We start from the raw sequence: 13,989 nt of genomic DNA on the forward strand, positions 1-13,989 counted from the left end.
TTATGATAGATTTGCATTTATATGGAATTATGAAGTATTTGAAGCAAGTGACATTTACTTAAATACAGTTTGTATTTTTCTGTGTGCAAAGGCGAAGAGGAGAAGCAGGAGGGAGAGGAAAATTCGATTAACGTCGTCGAAACTTCGCGATACTCGAAACTCGATTGCCGGTACGATTCCTAATCACGATGACAGCGACTTGCAAACTTCACGAGACGCGGAAACTTTCAATCTGCGTCGAGACGTCGCCACTGCACTCGTTTAAATTAATCGTCCCATTTATGCGCTCGCTGGCATAGATTTCGACGCGGGAATAAACGCGAACGTTAACGCGTGTCCATCATAAGTAGCGAGCAACGCTTGCAGTTGAATTCGGATGTTACTCAACCGCAAACCGAAGAAAGAAGAGACGGCCGGATATTTTATTTTCATTCGGTATTATTATTATTATTATTATCACCATTATTGCGTGAACACGTCGATTTTTCACAGTCCCGCAGGTGCGCGAGATGTCGAGGCTCCATCTCTGTCTGCCTCGTGTTCTCTCCGCGATCTCTCTCGCTCCCCTCGCACCTTCACATTCATCTTCCTTCGCGTGTGCAGCTTCAGCGCCTATGCGCTTTCGAAGAATCGACGCGAGTTTCAAAAGAATGATCGTTAGACTACCCACAATGGTAAGCGTGGGTAATTAACTTCCTGGCCGGATTCAGCAGCGTTGCCTCGGCTGAACACACCGCGCGGGATTTACTATTGCGCAAGGACGGGCTTTTGTGCCTCGGGAGAAGCGAACACGAGCGAGATACATCCTTCACACAGCGTTTCTCGCCTGTACCCGCGAGCGCAATTAATTATTTACAAATTGCGCGCAACTGCCGTGACCCGCGAGTCCGAGCCCTCGGTGGAAAAGTCGCGACCTTATGTTTGCGAAACTGTCCCCCGTGCATCGCGAAGAGTTCGCGATCGTAGTCGCGGGCGGATTAACCTTATCGCCGTCGCGAATTCTTACGGAAACATCATCCGCTCAAATGATGCGCACGACGGATTTTTCAGCGGGCCGGATCATAATGAAAATTGCTCGTATGTCTCACACTTGTCAGTGACGATTAAAGTCGCTGATCAGCCGTCGGTCGTCGTAATCAGATTATTCGTTTTGCTTCTCTTCTATAGAAAAGATTGTAGTAAAAATAATTGATTATAATTTTTTTCTCTATACGGCGATTTTCGTGAAGATGGATTATACTGAAATCAAGTAGTACAAATTGTTATAGAAATATACTTGACGATTTATTTGATATACGATATAAAAAAAACACTTAAATAATTACTATAATTTTGTAGTGAAAAATTAAACATGAGTAACATTTTGAAACAGATGTACAGTAATTTTGATTATAATTCTCTGCACGGTCCACAAAATGACAAAAACTCTGTAATTTTTGTTACAATTTTTCTCTGTATGTTACGTACACGACTCAAGTAAACTTGAACAACGAACGCTCTGCAAGATCGCAGATTCTGATTTCAATTTTTTGCATTCTCCGTCTTACCTCGCTTCTGTTCCCGTCAGACAGATCGGTCTTATTAGAATTCACACGGATGCTCGTAAAAATTACACTCGTTCGACCCGTATACTTCCACGGGACCCGTCGTGGGACTTTTACGACTCGCCGAGTCAACGGAGGTGGCGGCGGGTTCTCAGGTTCTTTGCTCGGCCGTTTTCGCGAGGACTGCATAACCAACGTCGGAATGTTACGCGTTCGCTCCTCCGATCGCCGTGCAGCACGAAAATCGGCGCGAACGAGGTAGCGCGGTCTCGCTAACGATCCGGCCGAGCCTTTGACCTTTGCCAAGGCGTGAACTCGTAAATCACATTGCGCGACCGGCGAGATCACGCCTACGTGTTCGCGGCAGGCATGAAGCTCGTTCTAAAGAACGGGGGAGAAGGTGGAGGAGGATACGAAGACGAAGAACAGGCGGCAGAGAGAGAGAGAGAGAAAGAGAGAGGTAGAGGTTCGCGGATATCATCGGATGATAACGAAGTGTTCGTAACGCGCACGGCGAAGACACTTCATCCGTTATGAGACACGAAGTTTCTTTTTATTATCTCGCAGATTCATCAGAGAGGCGCGAGAGGGCCGCGCACACGTGGAATATTGCGGTCATTATCTTCGCGCTCGTTATTCGAAGAGGGAAGCGGATGAAGTCGATGCGGAATATTTATAGCGGCTCGAGATTAGCGGCTTTCCAATTCCATAATATTCCTATCGCAGGTCGTTTGTTTCATCGATTCACCGATAATTCTTGTACACGCGCCACGGTGTAATTAATATCGTTTCGCCAGGCAGACGCCTTTCCGTTCCGCCTTTCCGTTATCTTCGATATCGGCGCGGTTGCGTCGCGGTTTACATCTCAGTCTCTTCGTCGTGCCTCTTCCTCCTCCGGATGTTCGGAGAGAACATTGAACTCGAACAACGAAACGTACACTAAGAGAAAAATAGTCGATCTAACTAAAAATATAGCTATTTCCGGCAACCACATTCTATAGTTGTTCTAACACGAGAATAGCAGTAATTTTACTACCATTTTAAGACACTTATTTTAAGATATAATCATCACTAATATTGTAGTAGAATTTAATTTAGAAAAATGCTTTTTTACTATAATTTCTAGCAATTATTGTTCTATGTGATTACAGTTACAAAAAAAACAAAAATTTTTATCTCGATATTTCTACCTATACTCACATGAGTACAGCTGCGGGATAAAAAAGGACGCATTCTTTAGATCGCGAACCCGTCCAATGTTTTCGCGCTCCGAAAATCGACGGGGTTCCCCCTTAATCGCGCGATTGCCCTCTTCTCCCTTATCTCCTCATATCCGCTTGGCTGTGGCTTTTTTCACTCATGCGAACGGGAAAAGAGAGAGGGGGAAGAGCCGATAGATATGCATGGAGCACGAGCGAGCTCAGACCCATCGTGGACATTGCATATTCAGCGAATGCAGATTCCGGCGAACGCGGACCGCAGCCGGCGAAACAATACATTAATTAGCCGGCCTTTTGGACGGCGAAGGGTTCTCTCCCGCGACCGCGACGGAAAGAGAGAGAGAGAGAGAGAGAGAGAGAGAGAGAGAGAGAGAGAGAAAGGGAGGAAGAGCACGGGTCTCTGGGGTGGCTCCTTCTGCACGATTTTAGGCGCGCACCCCCGTATAACTCGTTCTTGGCGTAGTCGGCGCGACCATAAATCCAAGCGACGTTCAATATTTATAGGGGGTTGCGGTGGCTCCGTTACTTTAATCTCTACTAGCCAGGCGGAATGCTCTCTCTTTTCCCTGCCTGCCCTTCGCGTCCCTCTCCTCGCAACAGATGACTGCATCTATATACCCGCCAGATATATGCAGGTCTTACGATATGAATCCCGCCACGTGGCGGGGAACTTTGGGAGTCTCGACCGAGAAGACGCCGCCGTATCACCGCGTCGCATGAGTAATAAAGAGTCCCGGGGATGTGTGTGACGAGAAAGTAGAAATGCTCCGACTCGCGTCTATCCAGATCGGATAGCTACTGCTTTCATTTTGGACAGCCCTTATGCGCTCTTATCGGAATATATTTTCATATCTGTCCGTCTGGACGCGTTCCTCGTATTTTCTTCTTTATTTTATAGCGCGTCGAGGATACCTCGTTCCTGGAGAATAGTGCAGGAACAGCGACAAGCTCTGGATCCTCAATTGCTTGAATATCCTCGCGTTATTCCGGTCGAATTTTTGTCCCATGTTCGTACGACAAATTCTGCCGAACTGGGGAGACATTACACAAGCGACTGTGACCTACTTCGATCCAATTTATACCTAGCTCAGTGGAATTAAGAATTAAAGTTAAATTAAATGAGGGAAAAATACTAAGATAATCACAAATATTAAACAATTCAGAAATGAGTCCTTTCAAGATTCAATATGGAGAAAATGGCAGTAAGTAGTAGTTTGCATCGTTCAAATAAGACAATAGCTTGTACGCAGAGAAAATTTTATGGTAAAAATTACTTAGTAGAATTTTGTAATCGAGGAATAGATTGGCATTCTGCAGTAATTGATTATCCTTTCATTTCACACATGCTGCTCATACATCTCAAGACCTGAAATATGCTATTAAAAAATATTCTCTCCGTACATAACATTGTTCAACTTACATATTTAAGTTCGACGAAAAACTTGCAGAGTTAACGTAGAATTAAAATTTCGCTTCGGGGTTTCTTAGCCGGCCTCATAATGACGTCCAATCTGTATCAATGATAATCAGTCAGTCAATAAGAACGCTTTAACGAACATTTCGGGGAAATATGTGTTCCGTGCGTGCATATGTGTGTGTATGTGTGTGTGTGTGTGTGTGTGTGTGTGACGACGGGGCGCAACGTAAATAAGTAAGCTATGCGAGTCGTTCGTTTTGAAAAGATCGTGTTTGTCCGTGCTCACACCTATGTTCGCGTCGCGTATCGCGTCGCAACGAGTTTATTGCAACAATGCGCAGTACCAGCGTGGAGGCTTGTGATTTGAGAAGCAGCCGCGCGTTATGTTTCTCCCGTGTCGGTTAACTCGACGGAAAATCTCGCATAATTCGAGATTCGCGATCGCGACGACGACGACGACTACTACTACTAATACTATTACTACTACTACTACTACTACTATTACTACTACTACTACTACACTACTACTACTACTACTACTACTACTACTACTACTACTATTACTACTACTATGACGTTGTCGTCGTCTCGTCGTACACGTCATCTTAATATTGCCCCCTCGCGTGACACCAAATGTCACGACATTTACGATCGTGATCGCGCTCGATGGTCTCGCGCGATACAAAACCAAAGCTCGAAGAACTCGGGAGGTGCACTCGACTCGCCGCGCTCGATTTCTACTCTCGACGAAAACGTCGGCAAGTTCTTCTCCTCGCGCTCTAATATGGCAGAGAACGCCGAGCTACCGCCGGAGGTGGATGCGCGAGCAACACTTCATTATTCCGAGTAGAGTAATGAGAGTCTAAATCGCGATGGTAAATTATAGTACTTTGCCGGCGCGATTGGGCCCGAGATGAGGCCGAAGTATGAGGACGCGATACTTCGTTACTTCGCGTAACGCACGGCGAAGTGCACCTCCGACCTGTGCACCACGTACGGCTACGATGCACAGGTAATTGACTCGAGGTGCCTGTATGTTTAATTAGATCGGGAGTTTCCTCGCCTATCGACGTCGATCGCCAATCACGTTTCCCGTCGCACCGACAGAAAAAGTATGCTTGGTCTAACTAAAATTATAGAGTTACTTCGGGTTCCAACCGTACACAGGGTAAAATATTATTCCACTTTGCTAAGAAAAGCGATTATTCAATTTACCTTCTTTGAAGTAATGATCATCTTCAACAAGGAATATTCTCTTTATGATAGTCTTCAAATGTACTGTCATCACGAATTTGAGGAAAACTCTCATTATCACATGTACTCAAAGGAAGAATTCATTCTCTTTACGAGAATATCATAAAACTTTGTTCACACGGAAAAAAACAATTTTGTTGGTGCAACCGAATTTTCGGTTGCTCAGGGATCAGACGAAAACCCGGCTGTAGGAACAGAAAAATTCCTTTACGAGGCTTCTGTATAGTCAATTGTTCTCAACCGAGTTCTAATATCGTCGAATGTTCAGAATATTTTCGGTTGCGAAATATTAGTTTTCATAACAGAGGTGTAGCTTCTGATCACCTAATTTTCAGTTGGTTCCTATTTGATTGCACCAACTGAAATTTTTTTTGCATGCAAGAAAAGATTGGCTCAGCTTTATGCAGCAAACAAACCGGAAATCTCCGTTTGTTAATTTTTTATCTGATAATTCTTCTCAGTGTACAGCAGAACTTAATAGGAAAGAATGGTTTTCTCTTAATCATAATTTATAGTAATCATTTCTTTATGTGATTATAGTTACAAATAGCAAACGTTTTATTCGCTCAATGCGAGCACACATCGCTCGCGCGTCCACTCTGCATTTAGCTGGCCGGATGTTACTGTCCCCCGCGATCAATTTGCGCACACAAATTAGGCACCAGTGCGCGCGTCCCTGTTATTTGCGCTCGCGGATTTGATCATATCCGCGTTATTTGCGCTCGTGGATCGGTCACTCGGCCGGCCAGCCGTAATAACGATAAAACGCCGTCGCGCGTTGGGCCCCGTCATCGAGAACATGCTCGTCAGTACACACTCGGCACGAGTATCCAGCAGATGCCTGATACGTTGTAAACAGCGCCGTCGAGTGGACAGTTTAAGGCGAGTACTTCCGAGTGGCGAATTTCATGCTTATTAGTGTCGCCAGACACCCGCGGGGAGCCGCAGCGCGGTGACTTTACCACTTCGATCACAAATTGTGATCCGCCGTTGTGCAACCGTTGCTCGCGAAGTCAAGGTACGAGGTTTCCCTTGTCCCACATTCGCGCCGCGCATCCTTGGCGCGGTTTCTCGCGCAATCCGCTGTCATTTCCTTGCACAATTAGGTGGCTATCTATTTGTCTTGAATTCAGCACTGAACGGGCGGCTCGTGAAAAAAGAAGGAAGCAAAGGAGAAGTATAGAGATACTGCCGCAACCAATGATTCATTCGCGCACCCGTGCGTTGCCTTGTTACGCCGTCCGCCTATCGATGACGTGCACTTTTATCGTCGCGATCGGTTTTTCCCGTTGGAAAAAATTTGACGAAAAAAATTCATTAAATTTCTATCTATCTCATTTCACGCTTTGCCGCGGCGAAATATTTCCCGGCGCGCTTAATATCCTCCTTCGCGCTCACGTGTATCATGTGTTTTATTCTCTACATGCGGGAAAAGATTTCATTGCTAAGAAAAGCGATTACTTAGTTCATCTTCCATCTTTCAAGCAAAGGTTGTCTTCAAAAGAGAATATTTTCTTGACTATAGTCTTCAAGTATACACTTAGAAAAAAAATACTTGAACATTTATTTGTGAGATATAGTCTATTTTATTTCTTAGAAACAAAATTTATTTCTACGAAATAAATAAATTTTCAAATATTTTTCTCAATACACTCATCACAAATTTAAGGAAAACTCATTACCATACGCTCAAAAGAAGAATTTGTTCTCTTTACGGGAATATCAGAAAACTTTGTCAAAATAAAAGTTAGTTTGACTCTGTGCAGAGCAAGCAAATAAAATTTTTCCTTCAATTGAACATGCTCGATTGAATGCTAAATTTACTAGGATTCAGAATGTATTTTGAATAAATGTGACGATAATGAGAATTGATGATAAATTTGCGGAGATAAGAAGAGAAACTTATGAAATATTTGAATCGAGAAACATTTACTTAAACGCGATATGTATTCTTTTCTTTCTGTGTATACCTAAGATTCATTCTCGTGCCGTGTCGAATTTCTCTCTCTCTAAATTGCGCGTGTCTGTTACATCGAAATTGCAATCCAAACGTCAAATCGTAATTACCTGTCGAAGCGAAACTCGCGAGCACGCGCGCGACTCGAGTAAGTGTTAGCCGGCAGCTCGAGAGATCGAGTTCCGAAAACGTTAACGCCATGGCGCATCGCGTGAATAACGTCACGAATTTCCACGGTATTTCGTGCCGCGGTTATTGCGGCCGAGTAATGATCGTAATGGTGTAGTAGTATTGGTAGTTGCAGAGCGGAGTTAGCGCGCGTAGTGGAGACTCGACGTGGCACTCGTAAGATCAACTGTTCCGGATTTAGCTTTGATAGACGAAACGTGAATGCCGTACGTCATGCGTGCCTAACTCGGCAGAAGACTCGTCGACCGGCTCGAGCACGATCTTACCGGCTAGCGGAAATTGCTAAGTATAACACGAATTAATTGATCTCAGATTCGCGACTGACGCTTCCCTCTGGAACAACGGATCCGCGCTCATACAGATGTAATAATTGCACCGGCGATGCGAAAGATAGAGACAGATAATCACGTCGGTGATGTGGCAAAGAGATGTGGAAAGACATCTTAGAGAAGTATTTGTTCAAGATTGCACGCGAATAAGTATCAAATCTAATCTCTTCTCAAGTGCGAAATCAATTTCAATAGGACGGCGAGTCTCGCGCGAGTCTCTCGTTTGAGATTAACGAGAATTTCCTGTCGACCGTCTCGTATATACACGATACGACTAATAATAATTATCGGTGCGCGATTTAAACGCAGTGGAATAATCGATCGAATACCTCTCTGCGTGAGGCATCCTTAATAGAGCCAGTCTCAACCGGAAAGGAAATCAAATTATAACTGTGAGCCCTTTTCTCTTCTCTACTCTCGCTCTCTCTTTCTCTCTATCTCTCTAGGAGACGCGATTAACCCGCTTCTCGAAGGACGGCAAAAGCGATCCTTCGGCCAATTAAAATCGACGATAATAACCCGGCTTTATCGTACCGCGACGCAATTAAAGGCAATTACTGCGCGTCCTATTCGTGTCGCCGATCACGTGGCACAATCTACATCGTGAACTACTTTTACCGTATAAGAATAGGCACGTCAGCGACGTGTCTGCCGCAATGTATGTGCCTGGAGCACGTGTGTGGTCTCGCGAGGATAAAGATCCTCGTCGGGTTCGGCTCCTTCTGGTGAGTCGTTTCAATCTTTTAGGCATTCCGATGTGTCCTACAAAAGAGAGATAACGTCTTTATCGTGTCCTTATCGAGAGATAACGTCTTTAATCCTCCGTGTACAATTATATTTTTCTAGATATACAATACAACCTGGATCTGTTAGGCCTGGGAAATTTTGAATTACTATGACTTTGTTGATAATCGGTATTTTTGGTCATATTCTTTTTTTTAATATAGAGAAGTCTTCCCGAGTCGAAATTTTGATCCTACTTTCAACCTTACTATTCCATTCAACTATTTTAATACTCTGAAACCTACATCCTACATTCTTTTAATTCTATTTAGCCTACACGAGTTTCAGTATTCCATTCAATACTTATTTTAACCTAAAAAAAGTGAAAAGGGAAATTTCGGACATCATCAGAGACAAAGTAGGAGTAAATCATCATCATTAGAATTAAACTTAAATTGCTAAGTTACTCTTATTGTGTTGTAGAATTCAAGATTTAATATAGAGCCAAAATTTAAACTCGGGTCTCGGCTATAAGATAGCAGCGCAACGGAATCAAAATCTGCAAACAGATTTGCGCTATTTCGAAATTTTCTCGGACTCTTTACGAAAGTTAGTGAACTACTGAATATTCGTATCCGGGGGAATGCAAAAAATAATGAGCAAGATCACCAAAGTAAACTGTACACAGCTATGCGGATATTAAAAGGTCAGATTCGCCAAATCTGCCGTGCTAAATCTCAGAGTCGAGCGTAAAAGGTCAGTGCACAGATAAAGACGAAATATTTGTCCTGTACAGGTTCACGCATATCCCCCGTAATCTATCCACGAGGACCTTATTTGAGGGTCTCTCGAGATAAACGCGTATAGATACTTTGGATCGTCTCGGTCCCTCTCGCTCTCCTCAGATACGCCGAAGAATTCCTCGACACGGCACCATCGACCTTGATATAACACTTACGAGACGGCTCACACGTTTTCGTGTCAAGAGGGGCCTCTACGAATTCTCCTCGTGTGCTGCTCGCTTTGACGGCTCGAGCAACGTCGCGAGCGCGAAAGAGATCTCGTGCACAAGGTTGCGACTCGAACGCGATCGAGGAGTAAAAGGTTGAATTTCAGCAAGCTGAAAATTTCGACGTGGCGATTCGTGACGACGAAAGCGATTCGCGTGAGACGCGTTCTTACTTGGTTTTTCATCTCTTCTTTTTTTCCTCCTCCCGCAGTAGTCGTAACTTGAAAAAAAATTACACTTAACCGGTGTAATCGCGCCGGTTTCGCGTGCGCATCGACGTTTGTAATAAAAAATGGCGCGCTCCAACGCAACGTATCGACACTCTAACGGCGTAAAGCGGGAAAAAGGTTCTCCGTACGCGATGAACACCGACGATCGATGTCATGCGCAGCTAAATGCGCCAGGTGGATTGGATATCGGATTAGGATCAAGTTCTCGACTCAAATCCTTTTCGCGCGGCGCGAAACCGGCGTAACTTCTCGCTCAAGACGTCCTTTCCATTTAACAGGTTTACAGACGGATAATTAGACGTTGCGAGGTGTGCGCGACTACCGTCGCGCTCTCTCCCTTTCCCTGTCCCCTCCTCGTGTCGCCGTCGTTACCTTTATCCGTTCGATCTAACGTCGAAGGATGGTAGAAGAGCGAGCTGGACGCTGGTCATTCGATCGGTTCGGATGAAATGCGCGGTAACGGTACACCAGCGCTCGAATCGTCCGCGCGACCGCGATATTTGCAATCGCAGGGATAATGGAGTTCTCTTATGACACAATCCGCGGCTGATGCACAAACAGCATGCTTCGTGGAAGTATTTGATGTTTGACGTTCGCCCGAGGTTACGCATCTTACGAGGAAGCTTCCCTCTTTGTTCCGCTGCGCGATAAACCGACCAGCAGAACCTAAAGCAGCTAAGACCACGAGGAAAGATATCGTGGAGAATAAGAAGAACATTCGAAGAATCTTAGAGGGGATCTATATCTTAGCAGAAAAGCACAGAAAACAAAAGTGCAGAAGTCGATCGAAACTCACGCTGGTAGGAAGGCAAAAACTGTCGACTACCACTTGACCATCAACGCGAGTTCTGATTGGCTTCTGCCTTTCTATTTTCCACTCTTCTTCCAAGATGTAAATTCTCTCTTAGAGAGAATCCACACTTTGGCAGGAAACAAATAGACAGAAGCCGATCGGAACTCGCGCTGGTAGCATGGAAAAAACTATCGACTATCATTTGACCATCAACGCGAGTTCTGATTGGCTTCTGCCTTTCTATTTTGCTTTACTGTCTTTCTATTTTCCTGTACTTTTTAATTATTCCTGCTCTCTTTTTTATTATTATGTGCAGGGGAGATAATTGGATCTCGATACCCGTTTGGGTATACGAATGCGATAACGAGGAACACTTTCGTGCCACGAAAGTAGCCGGTGTTTTGCAACGGCTATCATTCCACTTTGGTTAGGTACAACTTTCTCGATTAGCGAGAAGGAAGAGGAAGACATGGGGGAGAAGGCTGAAGAAGGACCAAGTCAGAGAACGAAAAGAAGACCGGTAAAGGGGGACCAGTTTTCAAGATCTACAAATTGACAAGTGGCAGAACGCGTTCGATATCAAGACGGACGACGACCACTTTCGCGCTCGATGTGCATTGCGAATAGAGAGAGAGAGAGAGAGAGAGAAAGAAAAAAATCATTATGACTAACGTGCTCCTCGTTCGCGGGAGTGTACGATTTGTGAAAGAATCGGAGAAAGTCGTGGCGGTGGTATGTAGTAAACCTGCTCTTATCTTATCTAAGATATTTCGCGCGCTTGGAAAACACATTTCCCTCGATATATCTGGAATCATGGCCATGACACGGCGTTAACGTATCGTGGATCATTACTGTCAAATATTCCAAGCGTGTCGTGTTAACGACAGACAATTACTCCTCTGCTTCTGCGAACTAAGTGAGAAAGCGACAACGGAGCCACGACCTTGCGGGCCTCGTTGAGAAGGGAGCGCGATCGTGTGCGCGCACCAGCTGTACGAGCGAATCAATCCGATTTCAATTGATCGATTAATCATGCGTTCAGCGGCGAGAGCCGCCGCGTCTTTCTCCGCTGCCCCTTCGGACTTGGTGGCGACCTCGTCTCCGCCGCTTCCGTCAGCGGGACAGAACGGCGATTCCCCTCCGAGCGAAGGGAACGCGGCCTCCTCGAGGTCTTCGACTTTCTTCGGCCTTTGTGTCATGAGCGAAGGAGCGGCGGAGATTCGCTCGACCCGAGGAGGAGCGTCTCTCGGATGCCGCGAGGGTGAACGGATATATGTTCGTTTGCGCTCGTAACCCTCGGAGAGTATCGCTGAAATGTCGCGCCCCGCCCTCCCCCTTTCTCCCTTTCTGCTTCTCGGAGCGGTAACAACGCGGCGGCGGCTGCTGCAGCACGAGAAGACCGCACGCGACGCCCCGCGGTTTCGGTTGCACAAGACTTTCGAAAGGTCAAGAGTGCAACGCGCGCGCCGTGGATTCCCTTTCTTTCCTACACACGACACGGCACACGTAGGCGTTCCCATTCGAGCCGACAGATGAGCCGTGAAAAGGAACGTCGTCGTGGACTTCGGACAAGTGGACGCACTCTCGGGGTCTTCCGCGTTTTCCGGAGTATCCTCGACTTTCCCAACTGTCGCGCGCAATGTTCGCCCAACCCGGGCGAATACTTGATCACTCATCAATTCTCGTAAAGAATTCGGGAAAATGTGAGAATTGCGCACATCCGTTTGCAAATCTTGATTCCATCGTACTTGTGTTATAGTTAAGGTTTTTTTACATCTCTGGGAAAAAATCTGTCCAGAAATATAATTTCGATAAAGTAGCTCAAAGTTGTCTGAGCTGTTCAAAGATCCAGATTGTACTGTATGTCCCCAAAAATATGATTGTACGCGAAATATTAATCATGCGGCTGAAATTAATTGAACTGATTCTCGCAGAATTTTCTGGCAAATTTTCTCGCAAATAAAGAGCTATATTTCAGCATTATCGTTGAGTCACCATTAAATTCGTAAAAGAGATTTATTAAAAATTAATTCAAGGAGAGGAAAGAGACGGATATCTACTCGATCCAATAAAGTGCTACTCGACCTCGAGCACGCGATCTCTGCCGATTTCCATCGTCATCACATCGACGCGTATCGCGCGCGTGAAAGTGACACGCACGAAAGTGACGTCAACGAAAATTGTATTCACTCGCGGTCGCGTTAGGAACGCACGCAGTGGGAAAGTGCTGCTCCGGGATCGTCTCGTCCGCGAGGAAGGGTTGAGGGGTGCATTTTTCGTCGGCTCGGTGGCAATGTTGCGCGCGAGCGGGTCCTCCTCAAGATTATCCTCGATAATCCGCGCGCGCGGACTCTCGTCTTGTCGGCCGTCGGTCTGTCAAGCGGGCCCGCGTTTACTGCTGTTTGTAAATCACACGGCGGACAGGCAATTAGCGGGCCATGCGAAAAATCGAGCTTCGTCGTGGGAACCGCTTTATGACCGCGACAGAGCCGACTTGCGTTCGAATGTGCGGACCGCCGCACCGAATCGCATTATCATCTCGTCGGGGATTGTCGGAGTCATTCCTCCTCGTGCGAGCGTGTAATTACGCGCATTGTCATTCGTGGTTGCGAGCCCGACGCCGCGTATGCGGAAGAGATCGTCCCGCCGATCCGTTCCGACATTTCTCGAGGGGTGGTCGTGATAAATCGGGGTTAATGTTTTGCAAGGTAGCGCCGAGAAGAAATGTAGAGAAATTTGCGTATAAGTTGGTAATTAAGGTGAGATAAACTGTCAATCTCATTATTGCTAGCCGCGTGTCCCGCTTTTCGTGGAGAACAATAAACTGCTCGCGTGATTCGTGCACCGAGAGAAAAGTTCATGATTCGATTCAAATTTAATAAGCAGATATAGAAGGGAGAATTGCCGGAATTTCGTAGTGTATCTCAAACATACGCCTAAACCGTATCAATCATGTCTGATTTTCTTAAATGTTTGTAGCACGCACAAAATAAGATATAATCTGAAAATTTTTTTTTTATATTTCTTATTGTTCATTTATTTCTCAAGATTTACCTCTGAGTGTCGTTTATATTCAATAATAATAAAGAAATTGATGAGGTATTCAGAAGACCGGTACGCAATTTCGGCAACTCTCTCCTACTTTTGATCGCAAACTCGATCGGATGGCCTCAGAACCAGTCGGATGTAACAGAATATTCGTTCATTAACGCTTGAATTTTTCTGTCAGTGCATCTTCGAAAACTTCGCAAGAATCGAATTCGGCAGGAAACGTAATTTCGACCGGGACGTGCGACGATTTTAATACTTGGTGAGAAGCGCTCG

General features: G+C 45.4%; 1 protein-coding gene and 1 long non-coding RNA gene across 4 annotated transcripts in view; one reads left to right on the forward strand and one right to left on the reverse strand.

Moving 5' to 3' along the window:
* Positions 1–13,989, forward strand: part of LOC116845596 (cytoplasmic polyadenylation element-binding protein 2) — a 202,511-nt gene that overhangs the window by 132,836 nt on the left and 55,686 nt on the right. The window lies entirely within an intron of this gene.
* LOC116845601 overlaps positions 5,682–13,989 on the reverse strand; it is a 77,077-nt gene continuing 68,769 nt past the window's right edge. Inside the window, exon 3 of the long non-coding RNA XR_004378272.1 lies at positions 5,682–8,672. This is a non-coding gene — a long non-coding RNA (uncharacterized LOC116845601). The remainder of the gene's footprint in view (positions 8,673–13,989) is intronic.

This window comes from Odontomachus brunneus, unplaced genomic scaffold (genome assembly GCF_010583005.1).
Source record: "Odontomachus brunneus isolate Ranch 3 - 2012 unplaced genomic scaffold, Obru_v1 Obru_scaffold_053, whole genome shotgun sequence".
Lineage (NCBI taxonomy): Eukaryota > Metazoa > Arthropoda > Insecta > Hymenoptera > Formicidae > Odontomachus > Odontomachus brunneus.